This window comes from Nelumbo nucifera, chromosome 4 (genome assembly GCF_055504915.1).
Source record: "Nelumbo nucifera cultivar China Antique chromosome 4, China Antique-T2T, whole genome shotgun sequence".
In the NCBI taxonomy this organism is placed as follows: Eukaryota; Viridiplantae; Streptophyta; class Magnoliopsida; order Proteales; family Nelumbonaceae; genus Nelumbo; species Nelumbo nucifera.
Genome location: NC_142652.1, coordinates 52,293,439 through 52,318,302, shown reverse-complemented (window position 1 = coordinate 52,318,302; position 24,864 = coordinate 52,293,439). Strand labels below are relative to the sequence as shown.

Genomic DNA, 24,864 nt, shown 5'->3' with positions numbered 1-24,864 from the left:
AAACAATGCGGCGGATACTCGGACCATTTGCGGCACGATCGTCATTACTGAATGGCAACGATGCAAGAACCGGGCTTTCGGCATTCGTCATGCATTGTGGGCCCCGCGATAGTATTGCATCTATCAGGGGGTGCGGCAGATCTGAAATGCAAACACTCTGCTCACGTAGGAGCTTGTGCACGGTTACCAAGGGAGGAAGGCTGCATACATAGTTTTTTCAAATCTAAAACAATTAATGGAGGGGAGCAAGATAGTGCATAAAGATCTAAGCGAGCATGAATTAAACGGGTGCGATCATACCAGCACTAATGCACCGGATCCCATCAGAACTCCGAAGTTAAGTGTGCATGGGCAGGAGTAGTCCTAGGATGGGTGACCTCCTGGGAAGTCCTCGTGTTGCACCCCAATTTTATTAAAATTTTATTTCGATATCGTATTTGCAAATTCCATTTGTCGTTTCGGCGAGACAAACGCAAACAACGCGCCGGATACTCGGACCATTTGCGGCACAATCGTCATTACTGAATGAGAACCGTGCAAAAACCGGGCTTTTGGCATTCGTCGTGCATTGTGGGCCCCGCGATAGTATTGCATCTATCCGGGGGTGCGGCAGATCTAAAAAGCAAACACTCTGCTCACGTAAGAGCTTGTGCACGGTTACCAAGGGAGGAAGGCTGCATACACAGTTTTTTCAAGTCTAAAACAATTAATGGAGGGGAGCAAGATAGTGCATAAAGATCTAAGCGAGCATGAATTAAACGGGTGCGATCATACCAGCACTAATGCACCGGATCCCATCAGAACTTTGAAGTTAAGCGTGCTTGGGCGAGAGTAGTACTAGGATGGGTGACCTCCTGGGAAGTCCTCGTGTTGCACCCCAATTTTATTAATATTTTATTTTGATTTGTATTTGCAAATTCCATTTGTTGTTTCTGGGAGATACTGGAAACAATGCGTCGGATACTCGGACCATTTGCGGCACGATCGTCATTACTGAATGGCCACGATGCAAGAACCGGGCTTTCGGCATTCGTCATGCATTGTGGGCCCCGCGAAAGTATTGCATCTATCCGGAGGTGCGGCAGATCTGAAAAGCAAACACTCCGCTCACGTAGGAGCTTGTGCACGGTTACCAAGGGAAAGAGGCTGCATACACATTTTTTTCAAATCTAAAACAATTAATGGAAGGGAGCAAGATAGGTCATAAAGATCTAAGCGAGCATGAATTAAACGGGTGCTATCATACCAGCACTAATGCACCGGATCTCATCAGAACTCCGAAGTTAAGTGTGCTTGGGCGAGAGTAGTATTAGGATGGGTGACCTCCTCGGAAGTCCTTGTGTTTCACCCTAATTTTATTAATATTTTATTTCGATATCGTATTTGCAAATTCCATTTGTCGTTTCGGCGAGACAAACTCAAACAACGCGCCGGATACTCGGACCATTTGCGGCACGATCGTCATTACTGAATGGGAACCGTGCAAAAACCGGGCTTTTGGCATTCGTCGTGCATTGTGGGCCCCGCGATAGTTTCGCATCTATCCGGGGGTGCGGCAGATCTGAAAAGCAAACACTCTGCTCACGTAGGAGCTTGTGCACGGTTACCAAGGGAGGAAGGCTGCATACACAGTTTTTTCAAGTCTAAAACAATTAATGGAGGGGAGCAAGATAGTGCATAAAGATCTAAGCGAGCATGAATTAAACGTGTGCGATCATACTAGCACTAATGCACCGGATCCCATCAGAACTCCGAAGTTAAGTGTGCATGGGCGGGAGTAGTCCTAGGATGGGTGACCTCCTGGGAAGTCCTCGTGTTGCACCCCAATTTTATTAATATTTTATTTCGATATCGTATTTGCAAATTCCATTTGTCGTTTCGGCGAGACAAACGCAAACAACGCGCCGGATACTCGGACCATTTGCGGCACGATTGTCATTACTGAATGGGAACCGTGAAAAAACCGGGCTTTTGGCATTCGTCGTGCATTGTGGGCCCCGCGATAGTATTGCATCTATCCGGGGGTGCGGCAGATCTAAAAAGCAAACACTCTGCTCACGTAAGAGCTTGTGCACGGTTACCAAGGGAGGAAGGCTGCATACACAGTTTTTTTCAAGTCTAAAACAATTAATGGAGGGGAGCAAGATAGTGCATAAAGATCTAAGCGAGCATGAATTAAACGGGTGCGATCATACCAGCACTAATGCACCGGATCCCATCAGAACTCCGAAGTTAAGCGTGCTTGGGCGAGAGTAGTACTAGGATGGGTGACCTCCTGGGAAGTCCTCGTGTTGCACCCCAATTTTATTAATATTTTATTTTGATTTGTATTTGCAAATTCCATTTGTTGTTTCTGGGAGACAACTGGAAACAATGCGTCGGATACTCGGACCATTTGCGGCACGATCGTCATTACTGAATGGCAACGATGCAAGAACCGGGCTTTCGGCATTCGTCATGCATTGTGGGCCCCGCGATAGTATTGCATCTATCCGGGGGTGCGGCAGATCTGAAATACAAACACTCTGCTCACGTAGGAGCTTGTGCACGGTTACCAAGGGAGGAAGGCTGCATACACAGTTTTTTCAAATCTAAAACAATTAATGGAGGGGAGCAAGATAGTGCATAAAGATCTAAGCGAGCATGAATTAAACGGGTGCGATCATACCAGCACTAATGCACCGGATCCCATCAGAACTCCGAAGTTAAGCGTGCTTGGGCGAGAGTAGTATTAGGATGGGTGCCCTCCTGGGAAGTCCTCGTGTTGCACCCCAGTTTTATTAATATTTTATTTTGATTTGTATTTGCAAATTCCATTTGTTGTTTCTGGGAGACAACTGGAAACAATGCGTCGGATACTCGGACCATTTGCGGCACGATCGTCATTACTGAATGGCAACGATGCAAGAACCGGGCTTTCGGCATTCGTCATTCATTGTGGGCCCCGCGATAGTATTGCATCTATCCGGGGGTGCGGCAGATCTGAAATGCAAACACTCTGCTCACGTAGGAGCTTGTGCACGGTTACCAAGGGAGGAAGGCTGCATACACAGTTTTTTCAAATCTAAAACAATTAATGGAGGGGAGCAAGATAGTGCATAAAGATCTAAGCGAGCATGAATTAAACGGGTGCGATCATACCAGTACTAATGCACCGGATCCCATCCGAACTCCGAAGTTAAGTGTGCATGGGCGGGAGTAGTCCTAGGATGGGTGACCTCCTGGGAAGTCCTCGTGTTGCACCCCAATTTTATTAATATTTTATTTTGATTTGTATTTGCAAATTCCATTTGTTGTTTCTGGGAGACAACTGGAAACAATGCGTCGGATACTCGGACCATTTGTGGCACGATCGTCATTACTGAATGGCAACGATGCAAGAACCGGGCTTTCGGCATTCGTCATGCATTGTGGGCCCCGCGATAGTATTGCATCTATCCGGGGGTGCGGCAGATCTAAAAAGCAAACACTCTGCTCACGTAAGAGCTTGTGCACGGTTACCAAGGGAGGAAGGCTGCATACACAGTTTTTTCAAGTCTAAAACAATTAATGGAGGGGAGCAAGATAGTGCATAAAGATCTAAGCGAGCATGAATTAAACGGGTGCGATCATACCAGCACTAATGCACCGGATCCCATCAGAACTCCGAAGTTAAGCGTGCTTGGGCGAGAGTAGTACTAGGATGGGTGACCTCCTGGGAAGTCCTTGTGTTGCACCCCAATTTTATTAATATTTTATTTTGATTTGTATTTGCAAATTCCATTTGTTGTTTCTGGGAGACAACTGGAAACAATGCGTCGGATACTCGGACCATTTGCGGCACGTTCGTCATTACTGAATGGCAACGATGCAAAAACCGGGCTTTTGGCATTCGTCGTGCATTGTGGGCCCCGCGATAGTATTGCATCTATCCGGGGGTGCGACAGATCTGAAAAGCAAACACTCTGCTCACGTAGGAGCTTGTGCACGGTTACCAAGGGAGGAAGGCTGCATACACAGTTTTTTCAAGTCTAAAACAATTAATGGAGGGGAGCAAGATAGTGCACAAAGATCTAAGCGAGCATGAATTAAACGGGTGCGATCATACCAGCACTAATGCACCGGATCTCATCAGAACTCCGAAGTTAAGCGTGTTTGGGCGAGAGTAGTACTAGGAAGGGTGACCTCCTGGGAAGTCCTCGTGTTGCACCCCAACTTTATTAATATTTTATTTTGATTTGTATTTGCAAATTCCATATGTTGTTTCTGGGAGACAACTGGAAACAATGCGTCGGATACTCGGACCATTTGCGGCACGATCGTCATTACTGAATGGCAACGATGCAAGAACCGGGCTTTCGGCATTCGTCATGCATTGTGGGCCCCGCGATAGTATTGCATCTATCCGGGGGTGCGGCAGATCTGAAATGCAAACACTCTGCTCACGTAGGAGCTTGTGCACGGTTACCAAGGGAGGAAGGCTGCATACACAGTTTTTTCAAATCTAAAACAATTAATGGAGGGGAGCAAGATAGTGCATAAAGATCTAAGCGAGCATGAATTAAACGGGTGTGATCATACCAGCACTAATGCACCGGATCCCATCAGAACTCCGAAGTTAAGTGTGCATGGGCGGGAGTAGTCCTAGGATGGGTGACATCCTGGGAAGTCCTCGTGTTGCACCCCAATTTTATTAATATTTTATTTCGATATCGTATTTGCAAATTCCATTTGTCGTTTCGGCGAGACAAACGCAAACGCGCCGGATACTCGGACCATTTGCGGCACAATCGTCATTACTGAATGAGAACCGTGCAAAAACCGGGCTTTTGGCATTCGTCGTGCATTGTGGGCCCCGCGATAGTATTGCATTTATCCGGGGGTGCGGCAGATCTAAAAAGCAAACACTCTGCTCACGTAAGAGCTTGTGCACGGTTACCAAGGGAGGAAGGCTGCATACACAGTTTTTTCAAGTCTAAAACAATTAATGGGGGGGTGCAAGATAGTGCATAAAGATCTAAGCGAGCATGAATTAAACGGGTGCGATCATACCAGCACTAATGCACCGGATCCCATCAGAACTCTGAAGTTAAGCCTGCTTGGGCGAGAGTAGTACTAGGATGGGTGACCTCCTGGGAAGTCCTCGTGTTGCACCCCAATTTTATAAATATTTTATTTTGATTTGTATTTGCAAATTCCAGTTGTTGTTTCTGGGAGACAACTGGAAACAATGCGTCGGATACTCGGACCATTTGCGGCACGATCGTCATTACTGAATGGCAACGATGCAAGAACCGGGCTTTCGGCATTCGTCATGCATTGTGGGCCCCGCGATAGTATTGCATCTATCCGGGGGTGCGGCAGATCTGAAATACAAACACTCTGCTCACGTAGGAGCTTGTGCACGGTTACCAAGGGAGGAAGGCTGCATACACAGTTTTTTCAAATCTAAAACAATTAATGGAGGGGAGCAAGATAGTGCATAAAGATCTAAGCGAGCATGAACTAAACGGGTGCGATCATACCAGCACTAATGCACCGGATCCCATCAGAACTCCGAAGTTAAGCGTGCTTGGGCGAGAGTAGTACTAGGATGGGTGACCTCCTGGGAAGTCCTCGTGTTGCACCCCAATTTTATTAATATTTTATTTTGATTTGTATTTGCAAATTCCATTTGTTGTTTCTGGGAGACAACTGGAAACAATGCGTCGGATACTCGGACCATTTGCGGCACGATCGTCATTACTGAATGGCAACGATGCAAGAACCGGGCTTTCGGCATTCGTCATGCATTGTGGGCCCCGCGATAGTATTGCATCTATCCGGGGGTGCGGCAGATCTGAAATACAAACACTCTGCTCACGTAGGAGCTTGTGCACGGTTACCAAGGGAGGAAGGCTGCATACACAGTTTTTTCAAATCTAAAACAATTAATGGAGGGGAGCAAGATAGTGCATAAAGATCTAAGCGAGCATGAATTAAACGGGTGCGATCATACCAGCACTAATGCACCGGATCCCATCAGAACTCCGAAGTTGAGCGTGCTTGGGCGAGAGTAGTACTAGGATGGGTCACCTCCTGGGAAGTCCTCGTGTTGCACCCCAATTTTATTAATATTTTATTTTGATTTGTATTTGCAAATTCCATTTGTTGTTTCTGGGAGACAACTGGAAACAATGCGTCGGATACTCGGACCATTTGCGGCACGATCGTCATTACTGAATGGCAACGATGCAAGAACCGGGCTTTCGGCATTCGTCATGCATTGTGGGCCCCGCGATAGTATTGCATCTATCCGGGGGTGCGGCAGATCTGAAATACAAACACTCTGCTCACGTAGGAGCTTGTGCACGGTTACCAAGGGAGGAAGGCTGCATACACAGTTTTTTCAAATCTAAAACAATTAATGGAGGGGAGCAAGATAGTGCATAAAGATCTAAGCGAGCATGAATTAAACGGGTGCGATCATACCAGCACTAATGCACCGGATCCCATCAGAACTCCGAAGTTATGCGTGCTTGGGCGAGAGTAGTACTAGGATGGGTGACCTCCTGGGAAGTCCTCGTGTTGCACCCCAATTTTATTAATATTTTATTTTGATTTGTATTTGCAAATTCCATTTGTTGTTTCTGGGAGACAACTGGAAACAATGCGTCGGATACTCGGACCATTTGCGGCACGATCGTCATTACTGAATGGCAACGATGCAAGAACTGGGCTTTCGGCATTCGTCATGCATTGTGGGCCCCGCGATAGTATTGCATCTATCCGGGGGTGCGGCAGATCTGAAATGCAAACACTCTGCTCACGTAGGAGCTTGTGCACGGTTACCAAGGGAGGAAGGCTGCATACACAGTTTTTTCAAATCTAAAACAATTAATGGAGGGGAGCAAGATAGTGCATAAAGATCTAAGCGAGCATGAATTAAACGGGTGCGATCATACCAGCACTAATGCACCGGATCCCATCAGAACTCTGAAGCTAAGTGTGCATGGGCGCGAGTAGTCGTAGGATGGGTGACCACCTGGGAAGTCCTCGTGTTGCACCCCAATTTTATTAATATTTTATTTCGATATCGTATTTGCAAATTCCATTTGTCGTTTCGGCGAGACAAACGCAAACAACGCGCCGGATACTCGGACCATTTGCGGCACGATTGTCATTACTGAATGGGAACCGTGAAAAAACCGGGCTTTTGGCATTCGTCGCGCATTGTGGGCCCCGCGATAGTATTGCATCTATCCGGGGGTGCGGCAGATCTAAAAAGCAAACACTCTGCTCACGTAAGAGCTTGTGCACGGTTACCAAGGGAGGAAGGCTGCATACACAGTTTTTTTCAAGTCTAAAACAATTAATGGAGGGGAGCAAGATAGTGCATAAAGATCTAAGCGAGCATGAATTAAACGGGTGGGATCATACCATCACTAATGCACCGGATCCCATCAGAACTCCGAAGTTAAGCGTGCTTGGGCGAGAGTAGTACTAGGATGGGTGACCTCCTGGGAATTCCTCGTGTTGCACCCCAATTTTATTAATATTTTATTTTGATTTGTATTTGCAAATTCCATTTGTTGTTTCTGGGAGACAACTGGAAACAATGCGTCGGATACTCGGACCATTTGCGGCACGATCGTCATTACTGAATGGCAACGATGCAAGAACCGGGCTTTCGGCATTCGTCATGCATTGTGGGCCCCGCGATAGTATTGCATCTATCCGGGGGTGCGGCAGATCTGAAATACAAACACTCTGCTCACGTAGGAGCTTGTGCACGGTTACCAAGGGAGGAAGGCAGCATACACAGTTTTTTCAAATCTAAAACAATTAATGGAGGGGAGCAAAATAGTGCATAAAGATCTAAGCGAGCATGAATTAAACGGGTGCGATCATACCAGCACTAATGCACCGGATCCCATCAGAACTCCGAAGTTAAGTGTGCATGGGCGGGAGTAGTCCTAGGATGGGTGACCTCCTGGGAAGTCCTCGTGTTGCACCCCAATTTTATTAATATTTTATTTCGATATCGTATTTGCAAATTCCATTTGTCGTTTCGGCGAGACAAACGCATACAACGCGCCGGATACTCGGACCATTTGCGGCACAATCGTCATTACTGAATGAGAACCGTGCAAAAACCGGGCTTTTGGCATTCGTCGTGCATTGTGGGCCCCGCGATAGTATTGCATCTATCTGGGGGTGCGGCAGATCTAAAAAGCAAACACTCTGCTCACGTAAGAGCTTGTGCACGGTTACCAAGGGAGGAAGGCTGCATACACAGTTTTTTCAAGTCTAAAACAATTAATGGAGGGGAGCAAGATAGTGCATAAAGATCTATGCGAGCATGAATTAAACGGGTGCGATCATACCAGCACTAATGCACCGGATCCCATCAGAACTCCGAAGTTAAATGTGCATGGGCGGGAGTAGTCCTAGGATGGGTGACCTCCTGGGAAGTCCTCGTGTTGCACCCCAATTTTATTAATATTTTATCTCGATATCGTATTTGCAAATTCCATTTGTCGTTTCGGCGAGACAAACGCAAACAACGCGCCGGATACTCGGACCATTTGCGGCACAATCGTCATTACTGAATGAGAACCGTGCAAAAACCGGGCTTTTGGCATTCGTCGTGCATTGTGGGCCCCGCGATAGTATTGCATCTATCCGGGGGTGCGGCAGATCTAAAAAGCAAACACTCTGCTCACGTAAGAGCTTGTGCACGGTTACCAAGGGAGGAAGGCTGCATACACAGTTTTTTCAAGTCTAAAACAATTAATGGAGGGGAGCAAGATAGTGCATAAAGATCTATGCGAGCATGAATTAAACGGGTGCGATCATACCAGCACTAATGCACCGGATCCCATCAGAACTCTGAAGTTAAGCGTGCTTGGGCGAGAGTAGTACTAGGATGGGTGACCTCCTGGGAAGTCCTCGTGTTGCACCCCAATTTTATTAATATTTTATTTTGATTTGTATTTGCAAATTCCATTTGTTGTTTCTGGGAGATACTGGAAACAATGCGTCGGATACTCGGACCATTTGCGGCACGATCGTCATTACTGAATGGCCACGATGCAAGAACCGGGCTTTCGGCATTCGTCATGCATTGTGGGCCCCGCGATAGTATTGCATCTATCCGGAGGTGCGGCAGATCTGAAAAGCAAACACTCCGCTCACGTAGGAGCTTGTGCACGGTTACCAAGGGAAAGAGGCTGCATACACATTTTTTTCAAATCTAAAACAATTAATGGAAGGGAGCAAGATAGGTCATAAAGATCTAAGCGAGCATGAATTAAACGGGTGCTATCATACCAGCACTAATGCACCGGATCTCATCAGAACTCCGAAGTTAAGTGTGCTTGGGCGAGAGTAGTATTAGGATGGGTGACCTCCTCGGAAGTCCTTGTGTTTCACCCCAATTTTATTAATATTTTATTTCGATATCGTATTTGCAAATTCCATTTGTCGTTTCGGCAAGACAAACTCAAACAACGCGCCGGATACTCGGACCATTTGCGGCACGATCGTCATTACTGAATGGGAACCGTGCAAAAATCGGGCTTTTGGCATTCGTCGTGCATTGTGGGCCCCGCGATAGTATTGCATCTATCCGGGGGTGCGGCAGATCTGAAAAGCAAACACTCTGCTCACGTAGGAGCTTGTGCACGGTTACCAAGGGAGGAAGGCTGCATACACAGTTTTTTCAAGTCTAAAACAATTAATGGAGGGGAGCAAGATAGTGCATAAAGATCTAAGCGAGCATGAATTAAACGGGTGCGATCATACCAGCACTAATGCACCGGATCCCATCAGAACTCCGAAGTTAAGTGTGCATGGGCGGGAGTAGTCCTAGGATGGGTGACCTCTTGGGAAGTCCTCGTTTTGCTCCCCAATTTTATTAATATTTTATTTCGATATCGTATTTGCAAATTCCATTTGTCGTTTCGGCGAGACAAACGCAAACAACGCGCCGGATACTCGGACCATTTGCGGCACGATTGTCATTACTGAATGGGAACCGTGAAAAAACCGGGCTTTTGGCATTCGTCTTGCATTGTGGGCCCCGCGATAGTATTGCATCTATCCGGGGGTGCGGCAGATCTAAAAAGCAAACACTCTGCTCACGTAAGAGCTTGTGCACGGTTACCAAGGGAGGAAGGCTGCATACACAGTTTTTTTCAAGTCTAAAACAATTAATGGAGGGGAGCAAGATAGTGCATAAAGATCTAAGCGAGCATGAATTAAACGGGTGCGATCATACCAGCACTAATGCACCGGATCCCATCAGAACTCCGAAGTTAAGCGTGCTTGGGCGAGAGTAGTACTCGGATGGGTGACCTCCTGGGAAGTCCTCGTGTTGCACCCCAATTTTATTAATATTTTATTTTGATTTGTATTTGCAAATTCCATTTGTTGTTTCTGGGAGACAACTGGAAACAATGCGTCGGATACTCGGACCATTTGCGGCACGATCGTCATTACTGAATGGCAACGATGCAAGAACCGGGCTTTCGGCATTCGTCATGCATTGTGGGCCCCGCGATAGTATTGCATCTATCCGGGGGTGCGGCAGATCTGAAATACAAACACTCTGCTCACGTAGGAGCTTGTGCACGGTTACCAAGGGAGGAAGGCTGCATACACAGTTTTTTCAAATCTAAAACAATTAATGGAGGGGAGCAAGATAGTGCATAAAGATCTAAGCGAGCATGAATTAAACGGGTGCGATCATACCAGCACTAATGCACCGGATCCCATCAGAACTCCGAAGTTAAGCGTGCTTGGGGGAGAGTAGTACTAGGATGGGTTACCTCCTGGGAAGTCCTCGTGTTGCACCCCAATTTTATTAATATTTTATTTTGATTTGTATTTGCAAATTCCATTTGTTGTTTCTGGGAGACAACTGGAAACAATGCGTCGGATACTCGGACCATTTGCGCACGATCGTCATTACTGAATGGCAACGATGCAAGAACCGGGCTTTCGGCATTCGTCATGCATTGTGCGCCCCGCGATAGTATTGCATCTATCCGGGGGTGCGGCAGATCTGAAATGCAAACACTCTGCTCACGTAGGAGCTTGTGCACGGTTACCAAGGGAGGAAGGCTGCATACACAGTTTTTTCAAATCTAAAACAAATAATGGAGGGGAGCAATATAGTGCATAAAAATCTAAGCGAGCATGAATTAAACGGGTGCGATCATACCAGCACTAATGCATCGGATCCCATCAGAACTCCGAAGTTAAGTGTGCATGGGCGGGAGTAGTCCTAGGATGGGTGACCTCCTGGGAAGTCCTCGTGTTGCACCCCAATTTTATTAATATTTTATTTCGATATCGTATTTGCAAATTCCATTTGTCGTTTCGGCGAGACAAACGCAAACAACGCGCCGGATACTCGGACCATTTGCGGCACGATTGTCATTACTGAATGGGAACCGTGAAAAAACCGGGCTTTTGGCATTCGTCGTGCATTGTGGGCCCCGCGATAGTATTGCATCTATCCGGGGGTGCGGCAGATCTAAAAAGCAAACACTCTGCTCACGTAAGAGCTTGTGCACGGTTACCAAGGGAGGAAGGCTGCATACACAGTTTTTTTCAAGTCTAAAACAATTAATGGAGGGGAGCAAGATAGTGCATAAAGATCTAAGCGAGCATGAATTAAACGGGTGCGATCATACCAGCACTAATGCACCGGATCCCATCAGAACTCCGAAATTAAGCGTGCTTGGGCGAAAGTAGTACTAGGATGGGTGACCTCCTGGGAAGTCCTCGTGTTGCACCCCAATTTTATTAATATTTTACTTTGATTTGTATTTGCAAATTCCATTTGTTGTTTCTGGGAGACAACTGGAAACAATGCGTCGGATACTCGGACCATTTGCGGCACGATCGTCATTACTGAATGGCAACGATGCAAGAACCGGGCTTTCGGCATTCGTCATGCATTGTGGGCCCCGCGATAGTATTGCATCTATCCGGGGGTGCGGCAGATCTGAAATACAAACACTCTGCTCACGTAGGAGCTTGTGCACGGTTACCAAGGGAGGAAGGCTGCATACACAGTTTTTTCAAATCTAAAACAATTAATGGAGGGGAGCAAGATAGTGCATAAAGATCTAAGCGAGCATGAATTAAACGGGTGCGATCATACCAGCACTAATGCACCGGATCCCATCAGAACTCCGAAGTTAAGCGTGCTTGGGCGAGAGTAGTACTAGGATGGGTGACCTCCTTGGAAGTCCTCGTGTTGCACCCCAATTTTATTAATATTTTATTTTGATTTGTATTTGCAAATTCCATTTGTTGTTTCTGGGAGACAACTGGAAACAATGCGTCGGATACTCGGACCATTTGCGGCACGATCGTCATTACTGAATGGCAACGATGCAAGAACCGGGCTTTCGGCATTCGTCATGCATTGTGGGCCCCGCGATAGTATTGCATCTATCCGGGGGTGCGGCAGATCTGAAATGCAAACACTCTGCTCACGTAGGAGCTTGTGCACGGTAACCAAGGGAGGAAGGCTGCATACACAGTTTTTTCAAATCTAAAACAATTAATGGAGGGGAGCAAGATAGTGCATAAAGATCTAAGCGAGCATGAATTAAACGGGTGCGATCATACCAGCACTAATGCACCGGATCCCATCAGAACTCCGAAGTTAAGTGTGCATGGGCGGGAGTAGTCCTAGGATGGGTGACCTCCTGGGAAGTCCTCGTGTTGCACCCCAATTTTATTAATATTTTATTTCGATATCGTATTTGCAAATTCCATTTGTCGTTTCGGCGAGACAAACGCAAACAACGCGCCGGATACTCGGACCATTTGCGGCACGATTGTCATTACTGAATGGGAACCGTGAAAAAACCGGGCTTTTGGCATTCGTCGTGCATTGTGGGCCCCGCGATAGTATTGCATCTATCCGGGGGTGCGGCAGATCTAAAAAGCAAACACTCTGCTCACGTAAGAGCTTGTGCACGGTTACCAAGGGAGGAAGGCTGCATACACAGTTTTTTTCAAGTCTAAAACAATTAATGGAGGGGAGCAAGATAGTGCATAAAGATCTAAGCGAGCATGAATTAAACGGGTGCGATCATACCAGCACTAATGCACCGGATCCCATCAGAACTCCGAAGTTAAGCGTGCTTGGGCGAGAGTAGTACTAGGATGGGTGACCTCCTGGGAAGTCCTCGTGTTGCACCCCAATTTTATTAATATTTTATTTTGATTTGTATTTGCAAATTCCATTTGTTGTTTCTGGGAGACAACTGGAAACAATGCGTCGGATACTCGGACCATTTGCGGCACGATCGTCATTACTGAATGGCAACGATGCAAGAACCGGGCTTTCGGCATTCGTCATGCATTGTGGGCCCCGCGATAGTATTGCATCTATCCGGGGGTGCGGCAGATCTGAAATACAAACACTCTGCTCACGTAGGAACTTGTGCACGGTTACCAAGGGAGGAAGGCTGCATACACAGTTTTTTCAAATCTAAAACAATTAATGGAGGGGAGCAAGATAGTGCATAAAGATCTAAGCGAGCATGAATTAAACGGGTGCGATCATACCAGCACTAATGCACCGGATCCCATCAGAACTCCGAAGTTAAGCGTGCTTGGGCGAGAGTAGTACTAGGATGGGTGACCTCCTGGGAAGTCCTCGTGTTGTACCCCAATTTTATTAATATTTTATTTTGATTTGTATTTGCAAATTCCATTTGTTGTTTCTGGGAGACAACTGGAAACAATGCGTCGGATACTCGGACCATTTGCGGCACGATCGTCATTACTGAATGGCAACGATGCAAGAACCGGGCTTTCGGCATTCGTCATGCATTGTGGGCCCCGCGATAGTATTGCATCTATCCGGGGGTGCGGCAGATCTGAAATGCAAACACTCTGCTCACGTAGGAGCTTGTGCACGGTTACCAAGGGAGGAAGGCTGCATACACAGTTTTTTCAAATCTAAAACAATTAATGGAGGGGAGCAAGATAGTGCATAAAGATCTAAGCGAGCATGAATTAAACGGGTGCGATCATACCAGCACTAATGCACCGGATCCCATCAGAACTCCGAAGTTAAGCGTGCTTGGGCTAGAGTAGTACTAGGATGGGTGACCTCCTGGGAAGTCCTCGTGTTGCACCCCAATTTTATTAATATTTTATTTTGATTTGTATTTGCAAATTCCATTTGTTGTTTCTGGGAGACAACTGGAAACAATGCGTCGGATACTCGGACCATTTGCGGCACGATCGTCATTACTGAATGGCAACGATGCAAGAACCGGGCTTTCGGCATTCGTCATGCATTGTGGGCCCCGCGATAGTATTGCATCTATCCGGGGGTGCGGCAGATCTGAAATACAAACACTCTGCTCACGTAGGAGCTTGTGCACGGTTACCAAGGGAGGAAGGCTGCATACACAGTTTTTTCAAATCTAAAACAATTAATGGAGGGGAGCAAGATAGTGCATAAAGATCTAAGCGAGCATGAATTAAACGGGTGTGATCATACCAGCACTAATGCACCGGATCCCATCAGAACTCCGAAGTTAAGTGTGCATGGGCGGGAGTAGTCCTAGGATGGGTGACATCCTGGGAAGTCCTCGTGTTGCACCCCAATTTTATTAATATTTTATTTCGATATCGTATTTGCAAATTCCATTTGTCGTTTCGGCGAGACAAACGCAAACGCGCCGGATACTCGGACCATTTGCGGCACAATCGTCATTACTGAATGAGAACCGTGCAAAAACCGGGCTTTTGGCATTCGTCGTGCATTGTGGGCCCCGCGATAGTATTGCATTTATCCGGGGGTGCGGCAGATCTAAAAAGCAAACACTCTGCTCACGTAAGAGCTTGTGCACGGTTACCAAGGGAGGAAGGCTGCATACACAGTTTTTTCAAGTCTAAAACAATTAATGGGGGGGTGCAAGATAGTGCATAAAGATCTAAGCGAGCATGAATTAAACGGGTGCGATCATACCAGCACTAATGCACCGGATCCCATCAGAACTCTGAAGTTAAGCCTGCTTGGGCGAGAGTAGTACTAGGATGGGTGACCTCCTGGGAAGTCCTCGTGTTGCACCCCAATTTTATAAATATTTTATTTTGATTTGTATTTGCAAATTCCAGTTGTTGTTTCTGGGAGACAACTGGAAACAATGCGTCGGATACTCGGACCATTTGCGGCACGATCGTCATTACTGAATGGCAACGATGCAAGAACCGGGCTTTCGGCATTCGTCATGCATTGTGGGCCCCGCGATAGTATTGCATCTATCCGGGGGTGCGGCAGATCTGAAATACGAACACTCTGCTCACGTAGGAGCTTGTGCACGGTTACCAAGGGAGGAAGGCTGCATACACAGTTTTTTCAAATCTAAAACAATTAATGGAGGGGAGCAAGATAGTGCATAAAGATCTAAGCGAGCATGAACTAAACGGGTGCGATCATACCAGCACTAATGCACCGGATCCCATCAGAACTCCGAAGTTAAGCGTGCTTGGGCGAGAGTAGTACTAGGATGGGTGACCTCCTGGGAAGTCCTCGTGTTGCACCCCAATTTTATTAATATTTTATTTTGATTTGTATTTGCAAATTCCATTTGTTGTTTCTGGGAGACAACTGGAAACAATGCGTCGGATACTCGGACCATTTGCGGCACGATCGTCATTACTGAATGGCAACGATGCAAGAACCGGGCTTTCGGCATTCGTCATGCATTGTGGGCCCCGCGATAGTATTGCATCTATCCGGGGGTGCGGCAGATCTGAAATACAAACACTCTGCTCACGTAGGAGCTTGTGCACGGTTACCAAGGGAGGAAGGCTGCATACACAGTTTTTTCAAATCTAAAACAATTAATGGAGGGGAGCAAGATAGTGCATAAAGATCTAAGCGAGCATGAATTAAACGGGTGCGATCATACCAGCACTAATGCACCGGATCCCATCAGAACTCCGAAGTTGAGCGTGCTTGGGCGAGAGTAGTACTAGGATGGGTCACCTCCTGGGAAGTCCTCGTGTTGCACCCCAATTTTATTAATATTTTATTTTGATTTGTATTTGCAAATTCCATTTGTTGTTTCTGGGAGACAACTGGAAACAATGCGTCGGATACTCGGACCATTTGCGGCACGATCGTCATTACTGAATGGCAACGATGCAAGAACCGGGCTTTCGGCATTCGTCATGCATTGTGGGCCCCGCGATAGTATTGCATCTATCCGGGGGTGCGGCAGATCTGAAATACAAACACTCTGCTCACGTAGGAGCTTGTGCACGGTTACCAAGGGAGGAAGGCTGCATACACAGTTTTTTCAAATCTAAAACAATTAATGGAGGGGAGCAAGATAGTGCATAAAGATCTAAGCGAGCATGAATTAAACGGGTGCGATCATACCAGCACTAATGCACCGGATCCCATCAGAACTCCGAAGTTATGCGTGCTTGGGCGAGAGTAGTACTAGGATGGGTGACCTCCTGGGAAGTCCTCGTGTTGCACCCCAATTTTATTAATATTTTATTTTGATTTGTATTTGCAAATTCCATTTGTTGTTTCTGGGAGACAACTGGAAACAATGCGTCGGATACTCGGACCATTTGCGGCACGATCGTCATTACTGAATGGCAACGATGCAAGAACTGGGCTTTCGGCATTCGTCATGCATTGTGGGCCCCGCGATAGTATTGCATCTATCCGGGGGTGCGGCAGATCTGAAATGCAAACACTCTGCTCACGTAGGAGCTTGTGCACGGTTACCAAGGGAGGAAGGCTGCATACACAGTTTTTTCAAATCTAAAACAATTAATGGAGGGGAGCAAGATAGTGCATAAAGATCTAAGCGAGCATGAATTAAACGGGTGCGATCATACCAGCACTAATGCACCGGATACCATCAGAACTCTGAAGCTAAGTGTGCATGGGCGCGAGTAGTCGTAGGATGGGTGACCACCTGGGAAGTCCTCGTGTTGCACCCCAATTTTATTAATATTTTATTTCGATATCGTATTTGCAAATTCCATTTGTCGTTTCGGCGAGACAAACGCAAACAACGCGCCGGATACTCGGACCATTTGCGGCACGATTGTCATTACTGAATGGGAACCGTGAAAAAACCGGGCTTTTGGCATTCGTCGTGCATTGTGGGCCCCGCGATAGTATTGCATCTATCCGGGGGTGCGGCAGATCTAAAAAGCAAACACTCTGCTCACGTAAGAGCTTGTGCACGGTTACCAAGGGAGGAAGGCTGCATACACAGTTTTTTTCAAGTCTAAAACAATTAATGGAGGGGAGCAAGATAGTGCATAAAGATCTAAGCGAGCATGAATTAAACGGGTGCGATCATACCATCACTAATGCACCGGATCCCATCAGAACTCCGAAGTTAAGCGTGCTTGGGCGAGAGTAGTACTAGGATGGGTGACCTCCTGGGAATTCCTCGTGTTGCACCCCAATTTTATTAATATTTTATTTTGATTTGTATTTGCAAATTCCATTTGTTGTTTCTGGGAGACAACTGGAAACAATGCGTCGGATACTCGGACCATTTGCGGCACGATCGTCATTACTGAATGGCAACGATGCAAGAACCGGGCTTTCGGCATTCGTCATGCATTGTGGGCCCCGCGATAGTATTGCATCTATCCGGGGGTGCGGCAGATCTGAAATACAAACACTCTGCTCACGTAGGAGCTTGTGCACGGTTACCAAGGGAGGAAGGCTGCATACACAGTTTTTTCAAATCTAAAACAATTAATGGAGGGGAGCAAAATAGTGCATAAAGATCTAAGCGAGCATGAATTAAACGGGTGCGATCATACCAGCACTAATGCACCGGATCCCATCAGAACTCCGAAGTTAAGTGTGCATGGGCGGGAGTAGTCCTAGGATGGGTGACCTCCTGGGAAGTCCTCGTGTTGCACCCCAATTTTATTAATATTTTATTTCGATATCGTATTTGCAAATTCCATTTGTCGTTTCGGCGAGACAAACGCAAACAACGCGCCGGATACTCGGACCATTTGCGGCACAATCGTCATTACTGAATGAGAACCGTGCAAAAACCGGGCTTTTGGCATTCGTCGTGCATTGTGGGCCCCGCGATAGTATTGCATCTATCCGGGGGTGCGGCAGATCTAAAAAGCAAACACTCTGCTCACGTAAGAGCTTGTGCACGGTTACCAAGGGAGGAAGGCTGCATACACAGTTTTTTCAAGTCTAAAACAATTAATGGAGGGGAGCAAGATAGTGCATAAAGATCTATGCGAGCATGAATTAAACGGGTGCGATCATACCAGCACTAATGCACCGGATCCCATCAGAACTCCGAAGTTAAATGTGCATGGGCGGGAGTAGTCCTAGGATGGGTGACCTCCTGGGAAGTCCTCGTGTTGCACCCCAATTTTATTAATATTTTATTTCGATATCGTATTTGCAAATTCCATTTGTCGTTTCGGCGAGACAAACGCAAACAACGCGCCGGATACTCGGACCATTTGCGGCACAATCGTCATTACTGAATGAGAACCGTGCAAAAACCGGGCTTTTGGCATTCGTCGTGCATTGTGGGCCCCGCGATAGTATTGCATCTATCCGGGGGTGCGGCAGATCTAAAAAGCAAACACTCTGCTCACGTAAGAGCTTGTGCACGGTTACCAAGGGAGGAAGGCTGCATACACAGTTTTTTCAAGTCTAAAACAATTAATGGAGGGGAGCAAGATAGTGCATAAAGATCTATGCGAGCATGAATTAAACGGGTGCGATCATACCAGCACTAATGCACCGGATCCCATCAGAACTCTGAAGTTAAGCGTGCTTGGGCGAGAGTTGTACTAGGATGGGTGACCTCCTGGGAAGTCCTCGTGTTGCACCCCAATTTTATTAATATTTTATTTTGATTTGTATTTGCAAATTCCATTTGTTGTTTCTGGGAGATACTGGAAACAATGCGTCGGATACTCGGACCATTTGCGGCACGATCGTCATTACTGAATGGCCACGATGCAAGAACCGGGCTTTCGGCATTCGTCATGCATTGTGGGCCCCGCGATAGTATTGCATCTATCCGGAGGTGCGGCAGATCTGAAAAGCAAACACTCCGCTCACGTAGGAGCTTGTGCACGGTTACCAAGGGAAAGAGGCTGCATACACATTTTTTTCAAATCTAAAACAATTAATGGAAGGGAGCAAGATAGGTCATAAAGATCTAAGCGAGCATGAATTAAACGGGTGCTATCATACCAGCACTAATGCACCGGATCTCATCAGAACTCCGAAGTTAAGTGTGCTTGGGCGAGAGTAGTATTAGGATGGGTGACCTCCTCGGAAGTCCTTGTGTTTCACCCCAATTTTATTAATATTTTATTTCGATATCGTATTTGCAAATTCCATTTGTCGTTTCGGCAAGACAAACTCAAACAACGCGCCGGATACTCGGACCATTTGCGGCACGATCGTCATTACTGAATGGGAACCGTGCAAAAACCGGGCTTTTGGCATTCGTCGTGCATTGTGGGCCCCGCGATAGTATTGCATCTATCCGGGGGTGCGGCAGATCTGAAAAGCAAACACTCTGCTCACGTAGGAGCTTGTGCACGGTTACCAAGGGAGGAAGGCTGCATACACAGTTTTTTCAAGTCTAAAACAATTAATGGAGGGGAGCAAGATAGTGCATAAAGATCTAAGCGAGCATGAATTAAACGGGTGCGATCATACCAGCACTAATGCACCGGATCCCATCAGAACTCCGAAGTTAAGTGTGCATGGGCGGGAGTAGTCCTAGGATGGGTGACCTCTTGGGAAGTCCTCGTGTTGCTCTTCAATTTTATTAATATTTTATTTCGATATCGTATTTGCAAATTCCATTTGTCGTTTCGGCGAGACAAACGCAAACAACGCGCCGGATACTCGGACCATTTGCGGCACGATTGTCATTACTGAATGGGAACCGTGAAAAAACCGGGCTTTTGGCATTCGTCTTGCATTGTGGGCCCCGCGATAGTATTGCATCTATCCGGGGGGGCGGCAGATCTAAAAAGCAAACACTCTGCTCACGTAAGAGCTTGTGCACGGTTACCAAGGGAGGAAGGCTGCATACACAGTTTTTTTCAAGTCTAAAACAATTAATGGAGGGGAGCAAGATAGTGCATAAAGATCTAAGCGAGCATGAATTAAACGGGTGCGATCATACCAGCACTAATGCACCGGATCCCATCAGAACTCCGAAGTTAAGCGTGCTTGGGCGAGAGTAGTACTCGGATGGGTGACCTCCTGGGAAGTCCTCGTGTTGCACCCCAATTTTATTAATATTTTATTTTGATTTGTATTTGCAAATTCCATTTGTTGTTTCTGGGAGACAACTGGAAACAATGCGTCGGATACTCGGACCATTTGCGTCACGATCGTCATTACTGAATGGCAACGATGCAAGAACCGGGCTTTCGGCATTCGTCATGCATTGTGGGCCCCGCGATAGTATTGCATCTATCCGGGGGTGCGGCAGATCTGAAATACAAACACTCTGCTCACGTAGGAGCTTGTGCACGTTTACCAAGGGAGGAAGGCTGCATACACAGTTTTTTCAAATCTAAAACAATTAATGGAGGGGAGCAAGATAGTGCATAAAGATCTAAGCGAGCATGAATTAAACGGGTGCGATCATACCAGCACTAATGCACCGGATCCCATTATAACTCCGAAGTTAAGCGTGCTTGGGGGAGAGTAGTACTAGGATGGGTTACCTCCTGGGAAGTCCTCGTGTTGCACCCCAATTTTATTAATATTTTATTTTGATTTGTATTTGCAAATTCCATTTGTTGTTTCTGGGAGACAACTGGAAACAATGCGTCGGATACTCGGACCATTTGCGGCACGATCGTCATTACTGAATGGCAACGATGCAAGAACCGGGCTTTCGGCATTCGTCATGCATTGTGGGCCCCGCGATAGTATTGCATCTATCCGGGGGTGCGGCAGATCTGAAATGCAAACACTCTGCTCACGTAGGAGCTTGTGCACGGTTACCAAGGGAGGAAGGCTGCATACACAGTTTTTTCAAATCTAAAACAAATAATGGAGGGGAGCAATATAGTGCATAAAAATCTAAGCGAGCATGAATTAAACGGGTGCGATCATACCAGCACTAATGCATCGGATCCCATCAGAACTCCGAAGTTAAGTGTGCATGGGCGGGAGTAGTCCTAGGATGGGTGACCTCCTGGGAAGTCCTCGTGTTGCTCCCCAATTTTATTAATATTTTATTTCGATATCGTATTTGCAAATTCCATTTGTCGTTTCGGCGAGACAAACGCAAACAACGCGCCGGATACTCGGACCATTTGCGGCACGATTGTCATTACTGAATGGGAACCGTGAAAAAACCGGGCTTTTGGCATTCGTCGTGCATTGTGGGCCCCGCGATAGTATTGCATCTATCCGGGGGTGCGGCAGATCTAAAAAGCAAACACTCTGCTCACGTAAGAGCTTGTGCACGGTTACCAAGGGAGGAAGGCTGCATACACAGTTTTTTTCAAGTCTAAAACAATTAATGGAGGGGAGCAAGATAGTGCATAAAGATCTAAGCGAGCATGAATTAAACGGGTGCGATCATACCAGCACTAATGCACCGGATCCCATCAGAACTCCGAAATTAAGCGTGCTTGGGCGAAAGTAGTACTAGGATGGGTGACCTCCTGGGAAGTCCTCGTGTTGCACCCCAATTTTATTAATATTTTATTTTGATTTGTATTTGCAAATTCCATTTGTTGTTTCTGGGAGACAACTGGAAACAATGCGTCGGATACTCGGACCATTTGCGGCACGATCGTCATTACTGAATGGCAACGATGCAAGAACCGGGCTTTCGGCATTCGTCATGCATTGTGGGCCCCGCGATAGTATTGCATCTATCCGGGGGTGCGGCAGATCTGAAATACAAACACTCTGCTCACGTAGGAGCTTGTGCACGGTTACCAAGGGAGGAAGGCTGCATACACAGTTTTTTCAAATCTAAAACAATTAATGGAGGGGAGCAAGATAGTGCATAAAGATCTAAGCGAGCATGAATTAAACGGGTGCGATCATACCAGCACTAATGCACCGGATCCCATCAGAACTCCGAAGTTAAGCGTGCTTGGGCGAGAGTAGTACTAGGATGGGTGACCTCCTTGGAAGTCCTCGTGTTGCACCCCAATTTTATTAATATTTTATTTTGATTTGTATTTGCAAATTCCATTTGTTGTTTCTGGGAGACAACTGGAAACAATGCGTCGGATACTCGGACCATTTGCGGCACGATCGTCATTACTGAATGGCAACGATGCAAGAACCGTCCTTTCGGCATTCGTCATGCATTGTGGGCCCCGCGATAGTATTGCATCTATCCGGGGGTGTGGCAGATCTGAAATGCAAACACTCTGCTCACGTAGGAGCTTGTGCACGGTTACCAAGGGAGGAAGGCTGCATACACAGTTTTTTCAAATCTAAAACAATTAATGGAGGGGAGCAAGATAGTGCATAAAGATCTAAGCGAGCATGAATTAAACGGGTGCGATCATACCAGCACTAATGCACCGGATCCCATCAGAACTCCGAAGTTAAGTGTGCATGGGCGGGAGTAGTCCTAGGATGGGTGACCTCCTGGGAAGTCCTCGTGTTGCACCCCAATTTTATTAATATTTTATTTCGATATCGTATTTGCAAATTCCATTTGTCGTTTCGGCGAGACAAACGCAAACAACGCGCCGGATACTCGGACCATTTGCGGCACGATTGTCATTACTGAATGGGAACCGTGAAAAAACCGGGCTTTTGGCATTCGTCGTGCATTGTGGGCCCCGCGATAGTATTGCATCTATCCGGGGGTGCGGCAGATCTAAAAAGCAAACACTCTGCTCACGTAAGAGCTTGTGCACGGTTACCAAGGGAGGAAGGCTGCATACACAGTTTTTTTCAAGTCTAAAACAATTAATGGAGGGGAGCACGATAGTGCATAAAGATCTAAGCGAGCATGAATTAAACGGGTGCGATCATACCAGCACTAATGCACTGGATCCCATCAGAACTCCGAAGTTAAGCGTGCTTGGGCGAGAGTAGTACTAGGATGGGTGACCTCCTGGGAAGTCCTCGTGTTGCACCCCAATTTTATTAATATTTTATTTTGATTTGTATTTGCAAATTCCATTTGTTGTTTCTGGGAGACAACTGGAAACAATGCGTCGGATACTCGGACCATTTGCGGCACGATCGTCATTACTGAATGGCAACGATGCAAGAACCGGGCTTTCGGCATTCGTCATGCATTGTGGGCCCCGCGATAGTATTGCATCTATCCGGGGGTGCGGCAGATCTGAAATACAAACACTCTGCTCACGTAGGAACTTGTGCACGGTTACCAAGGGAGGAAGGCTGCATACACAGTTTTTTCAAATCTAAAACAATTAATGGAGGGGAGCAAGATAGTGCATAAAGATCTAAGCGAGCATGAATTAAACGGGTGCGATCATACCAGCACTAATGCACCGGATCCCATCAGAACTCCGAAGTTAAGCGTGCTTGGGCGAGAGTAGTACTAGGATGGGTGACCTCCTGGGAAGTCCTCGTGTTGTACCCCAATTTTATTAATATTTTATTTTGATTTGTATTTGCAAATTCCATTTGTTGTTTCTGGGAGACAACTGGAAACAATGCGTCGGATACTCGGACCATTTGCGGCACGATCGTCATTACTGAATGGCAACGATGCAAGAACCGGGCTTTCGGCATTCGTCATGCATTGTGGGCCCCGCGATAGTATTGCATCTATCCGGGGGTGCGGCAGATCTGAAATGCAAACACTCTGCTCACGTAGGAGCTTGTGCACGGTTACCAAGGGAGGAAGGCTGCATACACAGTTTTTTCAAATCTAAAACAATTAATGGAGGGGAGCAAGATAGTGCATAAAGATCTAAGCGAGCATGAATTAAACGGGTGCGATCATACCAGCACTAATGCACCGGATCCCATCAGAACTCCGAAGTTAAGTGTGCATGGGCGGGAGTAGTCCTAGGATGGGTGACCTCCTTGGAAGTCCTCGTGTTGCACCCCTATTTTATTAATATTTTATTTCGATATCGTATTTGCAAATTCCATTTGTCGTTTCGGCGAGACAAACGCAAACAACGCGCCGGATACTCGGACCATTTGCGGCACGATTGTCATTACTGAATGGGAACCGTGAAAAAACCAGGCTTTTGGCATTCGTCGTGCATTGTGGGCCCCACGATAGTATTGCATCTATCCGGGGGTGCGGCAGATCTAAAAAGCAAACACTCTGCTCACGTAAGAGCTTGTGCACGGTTACCAAGGGAGGAAGGCTGCATACACAGTTTTTTTCAAGTCTAAAACAATTAATGGAGGGGAGCAAGATAGTGCATAAAGATCTAAGCGAGCATGAATTAAACGGGTGCGATCATACCAGCACTAATGCACCGGATCCCATCAGAACTCCGAAGTTAAGCGTGCTTGGGCGAGAGTAGTACTCGGATGGGTGACCTCCTGGGAAGTCCTCGTGTTGCACCCCAATTTTATTAATATTTTATTTTGATTTGTATTTGCAAATTCCATTTGTTGTTTCTGGGAGACAACTGGAAACAATGCGTCGGATACTCGGACCATTTGCGGCACGATCGTCATTACTGAATGGCAACGATGCAAGAACCGGGCTTTCGGCATTCGTCATGCATTGTGGGCCCCGCGATAGTATTGCATCTATCCGGGGGTGCGGCAGATCTGAAATACAAACACTCTGCTCACGTAGGAGCTTGTGCACGGTTACCAAGGGAGGAAGGCTGCATACACAGTTTTTTCAAATCTAAAACAATTAATGGAGGGGAGCA

The 24,864-nt window shown here is 46.7% G+C and overlaps 48 non-coding genes and 4 pseudogenes across 48 annotated transcripts; all 52 read left to right on the top strand.

Moving 5' to 3' along the window:
* Positions 1 to 286: 286 nt before the first annotated feature.
* On the top strand, positions 287 to 405 carry LOC148796944 (5S ribosomal RNA). The gene has a single exon (XR_016069306.1). It is a non-coding gene; the product is annotated as a 5S ribosomal RNA (ribosomal RNA).
* A 355-nt stretch (positions 406 to 760) lies between these two features.
* LOC148796943 (5S ribosomal RNA) lies at positions 761 to 879 on the top strand. The gene has a single exon (XR_016073330.1). It is a non-coding gene; the product is annotated as a 5S ribosomal RNA (ribosomal RNA).
* Positions 880 to 1,232: 353 nt separating this feature from the next.
* On the top strand, positions 1,233 to 1,351 carry LOC148796942 (5S ribosomal RNA; annotated as a pseudogene).
* A 355-nt stretch (positions 1,352 to 1,706) lies between these two features.
* Positions 1,707 to 1,825, top strand: LOC148796941 (5S ribosomal RNA). Its single transcript, XR_016069993.1, has one exon. It is a non-coding gene; the product is annotated as a 5S ribosomal RNA (ribosomal RNA).
* Positions 1,826 to 2,181: 356 nt separating this feature from the next.
* Positions 2,182 to 2,300, top strand: LOC148796940 (5S ribosomal RNA). Its single transcript, XR_016073806.1, has one exon. It is a non-coding gene; the product is annotated as a 5S ribosomal RNA (ribosomal RNA).
* A 354-nt stretch (positions 2,301 to 2,654) lies between these two features.
* On the top strand, positions 2,655 to 2,773 carry LOC148796939 (5S ribosomal RNA). The gene has a single exon (XR_016072833.1). It is a non-coding gene; the product is annotated as a 5S ribosomal RNA (ribosomal RNA).
* A 354-nt stretch (positions 2,774 to 3,127) lies between these two features.
* On the top strand, positions 3,128 to 3,246 carry LOC148796938 (5S ribosomal RNA). The gene has a single exon (XR_016074411.1). It is a non-coding gene; the product is annotated as a 5S ribosomal RNA (ribosomal RNA).
* Positions 3,247 to 3,600: 354 nt separating this feature from the next.
* On the top strand, positions 3,601 to 3,719 carry LOC148796937 (5S ribosomal RNA). The gene has a single exon (XR_016071074.1). It is a non-coding gene; the product is annotated as a 5S ribosomal RNA (ribosomal RNA).
* A 354-nt stretch (positions 3,720 to 4,073) lies between these two features.
* On the top strand, positions 4,074 to 4,192 carry LOC148796936 (5S ribosomal RNA). The gene has a single exon (XR_016073661.1). It is a non-coding gene; the product is annotated as a 5S ribosomal RNA (ribosomal RNA).
* A 354-nt stretch (positions 4,193 to 4,546) lies between these two features.
* Positions 4,547 to 4,665, top strand: LOC148796935 (5S ribosomal RNA). Its single transcript, XR_016070773.1, has one exon. It is a non-coding gene; the product is annotated as a 5S ribosomal RNA (ribosomal RNA).
* A 352-nt stretch (positions 4,666 to 5,017) lies between these two features.
* Positions 5,018 to 5,136, top strand: LOC148796934 (5S ribosomal RNA). Its single transcript, XR_016074436.1, has one exon. It is a non-coding gene; the product is annotated as a 5S ribosomal RNA (ribosomal RNA).
* A 354-nt stretch (positions 5,137 to 5,490) lies between these two features.
* LOC148796933 (5S ribosomal RNA) lies at positions 5,491 to 5,609 on the top strand. Its single transcript, XR_016073795.1, has one exon. It is a non-coding gene; the product is annotated as a 5S ribosomal RNA (ribosomal RNA).
* Positions 5,610 to 5,963: 354 nt separating this feature from the next.
* On the top strand, positions 5,964 to 6,082 carry LOC148796932 (5S ribosomal RNA). Its single transcript, XR_016073727.1, has one exon. It is a non-coding gene; the product is annotated as a 5S ribosomal RNA (ribosomal RNA).
* Positions 6,083 to 6,436: 354 nt separating this feature from the next.
* On the top strand, positions 6,437 to 6,555 carry LOC148796931 (5S ribosomal RNA). Its single transcript, XR_016072776.1, has one exon. It is a non-coding gene; the product is annotated as a 5S ribosomal RNA (ribosomal RNA).
* Positions 6,556 to 6,909: 354 nt separating this feature from the next.
* LOC148796930 (5S ribosomal RNA) lies at positions 6,910 to 7,028 on the top strand. The gene has a single exon (XR_016070182.1). It is a non-coding gene; the product is annotated as a 5S ribosomal RNA (ribosomal RNA).
* A 356-nt stretch (positions 7,029 to 7,384) lies between these two features.
* Positions 7,385 to 7,503, top strand: LOC148796929 (5S ribosomal RNA). The gene has a single exon (XR_016069193.1). It is a non-coding gene; the product is annotated as a 5S ribosomal RNA (ribosomal RNA).
* A 354-nt stretch (positions 7,504 to 7,857) lies between these two features.
* LOC148796928 (5S ribosomal RNA) lies at positions 7,858 to 7,976 on the top strand. The gene has a single exon (XR_016074029.1). It is a non-coding gene; the product is annotated as a 5S ribosomal RNA (ribosomal RNA).
* Positions 7,977 to 8,331: 355 nt separating this feature from the next.
* Positions 8,332 to 8,450, top strand: LOC148796927 (5S ribosomal RNA). The gene has a single exon (XR_016075006.1). It is a non-coding gene; the product is annotated as a 5S ribosomal RNA (ribosomal RNA).
* A 355-nt stretch (positions 8,451 to 8,805) lies between these two features.
* Positions 8,806 to 8,924, top strand: LOC148796926 (5S ribosomal RNA). The gene has a single exon (XR_016071380.1). It is a non-coding gene; the product is annotated as a 5S ribosomal RNA (ribosomal RNA).
* A 353-nt stretch (positions 8,925 to 9,277) lies between these two features.
* Positions 9,278 to 9,396, top strand: LOC148796925 (5S ribosomal RNA; annotated as a pseudogene).
* Positions 9,397 to 9,751: 355 nt separating this feature from the next.
* On the top strand, positions 9,752 to 9,870 carry LOC148796924 (5S ribosomal RNA). The gene has a single exon (XR_016070096.1). It is a non-coding gene; the product is annotated as a 5S ribosomal RNA (ribosomal RNA).
* Positions 9,871 to 10,226: 356 nt separating this feature from the next.
* Positions 10,227 to 10,345, top strand: LOC148796923 (5S ribosomal RNA). The gene has a single exon (XR_016070461.1). It is a non-coding gene; the product is annotated as a 5S ribosomal RNA (ribosomal RNA).
* A 354-nt stretch (positions 10,346 to 10,699) lies between these two features.
* LOC148796922 (5S ribosomal RNA) lies at positions 10,700 to 10,818 on the top strand. Its single transcript, XR_016073442.1, has one exon. It is a non-coding gene; the product is annotated as a 5S ribosomal RNA (ribosomal RNA).
* Positions 10,819 to 11,171: 353 nt separating this feature from the next.
* Positions 11,172 to 11,290, top strand: LOC148796921 (5S ribosomal RNA). The gene has a single exon (XR_016069054.1). It is a non-coding gene; the product is annotated as a 5S ribosomal RNA (ribosomal RNA).
* Positions 11,291 to 11,646: 356 nt separating this feature from the next.
* Positions 11,647 to 11,765, top strand: LOC148796920 (5S ribosomal RNA). The gene has a single exon (XR_016075383.1). It is a non-coding gene; the product is annotated as a 5S ribosomal RNA (ribosomal RNA).
* Positions 11,766 to 12,119: 354 nt separating this feature from the next.
* Positions 12,120 to 12,238, top strand: LOC148796919 (5S ribosomal RNA). The gene has a single exon (XR_016071902.1). It is a non-coding gene; the product is annotated as a 5S ribosomal RNA (ribosomal RNA).
* A 354-nt stretch (positions 12,239 to 12,592) lies between these two features.
* On the top strand, positions 12,593 to 12,711 carry LOC148796918 (5S ribosomal RNA). The gene has a single exon (XR_016074028.1). It is a non-coding gene; the product is annotated as a 5S ribosomal RNA (ribosomal RNA).
* Positions 12,712 to 13,067: 356 nt separating this feature from the next.
* On the top strand, positions 13,068 to 13,186 carry LOC148796917 (5S ribosomal RNA). The gene has a single exon (XR_016073784.1). It is a non-coding gene; the product is annotated as a 5S ribosomal RNA (ribosomal RNA).
* Positions 13,187 to 13,540: 354 nt separating this feature from the next.
* LOC148796916 (5S ribosomal RNA) lies at positions 13,541 to 13,659 on the top strand. Its single transcript, XR_016071677.1, has one exon. It is a non-coding gene; the product is annotated as a 5S ribosomal RNA (ribosomal RNA).
* Positions 13,660 to 14,013: 354 nt separating this feature from the next.
* LOC148796915 (5S ribosomal RNA) lies at positions 14,014 to 14,132 on the top strand. The gene has a single exon (XR_016072381.1). It is a non-coding gene; the product is annotated as a 5S ribosomal RNA (ribosomal RNA).
* Positions 14,133 to 14,486: 354 nt separating this feature from the next.
* Positions 14,487 to 14,605, top strand: LOC148796914 (5S ribosomal RNA). The gene has a single exon (XR_016070771.1). It is a non-coding gene; the product is annotated as a 5S ribosomal RNA (ribosomal RNA).
* A 352-nt stretch (positions 14,606 to 14,957) lies between these two features.
* LOC148796913 (5S ribosomal RNA) lies at positions 14,958 to 15,076 on the top strand. The gene has a single exon (XR_016074435.1). It is a non-coding gene; the product is annotated as a 5S ribosomal RNA (ribosomal RNA).
* A 354-nt stretch (positions 15,077 to 15,430) lies between these two features.
* LOC148796912 (5S ribosomal RNA) lies at positions 15,431 to 15,549 on the top strand. The gene has a single exon (XR_016073773.1). It is a non-coding gene; the product is annotated as a 5S ribosomal RNA (ribosomal RNA).
* Positions 15,550 to 15,903: 354 nt separating this feature from the next.
* On the top strand, positions 15,904 to 16,022 carry LOC148796911 (5S ribosomal RNA). Its single transcript, XR_016073726.1, has one exon. It is a non-coding gene; the product is annotated as a 5S ribosomal RNA (ribosomal RNA).
* A 354-nt stretch (positions 16,023 to 16,376) lies between these two features.
* Positions 16,377 to 16,495, top strand: LOC148796910 (5S ribosomal RNA). Its single transcript, XR_016072775.1, has one exon. It is a non-coding gene; the product is annotated as a 5S ribosomal RNA (ribosomal RNA).
* Positions 16,496 to 16,849: 354 nt separating this feature from the next.
* LOC148796909 (5S ribosomal RNA) lies at positions 16,850 to 16,968 on the top strand (annotated as a pseudogene).
* A 356-nt stretch (positions 16,969 to 17,324) lies between these two features.
* On the top strand, positions 17,325 to 17,443 carry LOC148796908 (5S ribosomal RNA). Its single transcript, XR_016072198.1, has one exon. It is a non-coding gene; the product is annotated as a 5S ribosomal RNA (ribosomal RNA).
* A 354-nt stretch (positions 17,444 to 17,797) lies between these two features.
* Positions 17,798 to 17,916, top strand: LOC148796907 (5S ribosomal RNA). The gene has a single exon (XR_016074027.1). It is a non-coding gene; the product is annotated as a 5S ribosomal RNA (ribosomal RNA).
* A 355-nt stretch (positions 17,917 to 18,271) lies between these two features.
* LOC148796906 (5S ribosomal RNA) lies at positions 18,272 to 18,390 on the top strand. Its single transcript, XR_016075005.1, has one exon. It is a non-coding gene; the product is annotated as a 5S ribosomal RNA (ribosomal RNA).
* Positions 18,391 to 18,745: 355 nt separating this feature from the next.
* Positions 18,746 to 18,864, top strand: LOC148796905 (5S ribosomal RNA). Its single transcript, XR_016072867.1, has one exon. It is a non-coding gene; the product is annotated as a 5S ribosomal RNA (ribosomal RNA).
* Positions 18,865 to 19,217: 353 nt separating this feature from the next.
* On the top strand, positions 19,218 to 19,336 carry LOC148796904 (5S ribosomal RNA; annotated as a pseudogene).
* A 355-nt stretch (positions 19,337 to 19,691) lies between these two features.
* On the top strand, positions 19,692 to 19,810 carry LOC148796903 (5S ribosomal RNA). Its single transcript, XR_016070261.1, has one exon. It is a non-coding gene; the product is annotated as a 5S ribosomal RNA (ribosomal RNA).
* A 356-nt stretch (positions 19,811 to 20,166) lies between these two features.
* Positions 20,167 to 20,285, top strand: LOC148796902 (5S ribosomal RNA). The gene has a single exon (XR_016070449.1). It is a non-coding gene; the product is annotated as a 5S ribosomal RNA (ribosomal RNA).
* Positions 20,286 to 20,639: 354 nt separating this feature from the next.
* On the top strand, positions 20,640 to 20,758 carry LOC148796901 (5S ribosomal RNA). The gene has a single exon (XR_016070778.1). It is a non-coding gene; the product is annotated as a 5S ribosomal RNA (ribosomal RNA).
* A 354-nt stretch (positions 20,759 to 21,112) lies between these two features.
* Positions 21,113 to 21,231, top strand: LOC148796900 (5S ribosomal RNA). The gene has a single exon (XR_016070379.1). It is a non-coding gene; the product is annotated as a 5S ribosomal RNA (ribosomal RNA).
* Positions 21,232 to 21,587: 356 nt separating this feature from the next.
* LOC148796899 (5S ribosomal RNA) lies at positions 21,588 to 21,706 on the top strand. The gene has a single exon (XR_016075382.1). It is a non-coding gene; the product is annotated as a 5S ribosomal RNA (ribosomal RNA).
* A 354-nt stretch (positions 21,707 to 22,060) lies between these two features.
* Positions 22,061 to 22,179, top strand: LOC148796898 (5S ribosomal RNA). The gene has a single exon (XR_016071900.1). It is a non-coding gene; the product is annotated as a 5S ribosomal RNA (ribosomal RNA).
* Positions 22,180 to 22,533: 354 nt separating this feature from the next.
* On the top strand, positions 22,534 to 22,652 carry LOC148796897 (5S ribosomal RNA). The gene has a single exon (XR_016074026.1). It is a non-coding gene; the product is annotated as a 5S ribosomal RNA (ribosomal RNA).
* A 356-nt stretch (positions 22,653 to 23,008) lies between these two features.
* LOC148796896 (5S ribosomal RNA) lies at positions 23,009 to 23,127 on the top strand. Its single transcript, XR_016071520.1, has one exon. It is a non-coding gene; the product is annotated as a 5S ribosomal RNA (ribosomal RNA).
* A 354-nt stretch (positions 23,128 to 23,481) lies between these two features.
* LOC148796895 (5S ribosomal RNA) lies at positions 23,482 to 23,600 on the top strand. Its single transcript, XR_016071676.1, has one exon. It is a non-coding gene; the product is annotated as a 5S ribosomal RNA (ribosomal RNA).
* Positions 23,601 to 23,954: 354 nt separating this feature from the next.
* On the top strand, positions 23,955 to 24,073 carry LOC148796894 (5S ribosomal RNA). Its single transcript, XR_016069106.1, has one exon. It is a non-coding gene; the product is annotated as a 5S ribosomal RNA (ribosomal RNA).
* Positions 24,074 to 24,429: 356 nt separating this feature from the next.
* LOC148796893 (5S ribosomal RNA) lies at positions 24,430 to 24,548 on the top strand. Its single transcript, XR_016070438.1, has one exon. It is a non-coding gene; the product is annotated as a 5S ribosomal RNA (ribosomal RNA).
* The last annotated feature ends 316 nt before the right edge of the window (positions 24,549 to 24,864 follow it).